Source organism: Archocentrus centrarchus, chromosome 24 (assembly GCF_007364275.1).
Source record: "Archocentrus centrarchus isolate MPI-CPG fArcCen1 chromosome 24, fArcCen1, whole genome shotgun sequence".
NCBI classification, from domain to species: domain Eukaryota; kingdom Metazoa; phylum Chordata; class Actinopteri; order Cichliformes; family Cichlidae; genus Archocentrus; species Archocentrus centrarchus.
The window spans coordinates 26,597,787-26,598,904 of record NC_044369.1 but is presented as its reverse complement, the minus strand read 5'-3'; the positions used below and the strand labels follow the sequence as shown (position 1 = coordinate 26,598,904).

The window sequence follows — 1,118 nt, the reverse complement described above, 5'->3', positions numbered from 1 at the left end:
TTTATGTACATGTGCACAAATTTAGAAGTCATGTATTTCGAATGTGAACTTTCTGGCACACATATTTTGTCTACAGAAAGCAGAGAGGCCTCAACATGTCCGCCAAGAAAGCACCTTTATATGATGTGGCAGCTGTTGTATTTTCAACCAAACCATGACATTTTTATGAGTCTAACAAAACTGTTGTCAATGCCAAACTGTATTGTTATTTTAACATTCAATTTTCAAATCAGACAACTTGTACTTTCAACTGTTCTACTTCAAGTCCTCAGTGACATCACTTGGAATATACAATATAGAATATGATGCTTTGATGAAAACTCCCAATTGAATTAGATGAACATAAAATGAAATAAACTGAGAGCAAGTTGTCAATGCTTGTATGAAATATTATATGTGATGGATTGTCTACTTTCCTCCTTCACAGTGGACTTTGAGATAGTCCTTGAATTGGTCATCCCAGTATCCAGTGTGCCCCCAAATTTCAGTGATGTACTTAGACAAATTCTGAAAAATGTCTCATTCCCCCAAACCATCTCTGGGTCTCTAATAATAACAGAGCTGAACTTCACCACATGTAAGGACTTGATCTTATTCATATGATTTTAAACTCATAATTTCATGCTGTTTATATGGCACTGTATGATTCATGAACTGTGTTCAGTCATTCTTTTAAATGTCTTGAAAAGGGTGCTATCCAAACTCCACTGAAGGACTGCAGTGTCAGTGTGAGCAGCAGTTTGCTTGGTCATGTGACAAGTGTGATGAATATGGTGCGTGTAGTGATGTCATCTCCCAGACCTGTGGGTGCATAAAAGGGCTTCCTCCTGGTGGAGAGTTTTGTGAACCAATCACAAGTAAGCACTGAAATCTTCTAGATTTTGAAATGACACAGACCATTGCCTTTACCAAATCAATCAATTGATAAACAAACTTGCCAACAATGTCTGACTTACAAATGTCTTGCTATGAGAGTGGTTAAACATTGTGTTAAATGTGTACCCATGTCTGATCAACCAGATTTGGAAAATAGCCAAAGTTATGGTTTTAGTTTCGGGCCTGAACATAAATAATTAAATCTCTAATGTTGCTCCACAGGTATCACTCCATGTTCAACA

At 36.9% G+C, this 1,118-nt stretch overlaps 1 long non-coding RNA gene across 1 annotated transcript; it reads left to right on the top strand.

Moving 5' to 3' along the window:
- The first annotated feature begins 471 nt into the window (after nt 1-471).
- LOC115773903 (uncharacterized) lies at nt 472-1,118 on the top strand. Its single transcript, XR_004019133.1, has 3 exons — nt 472-577; nt 690-857; nt 1,099-1,118. It is a non-coding gene; the product is annotated as an uncharacterized LOC115773903 (long non-coding RNA).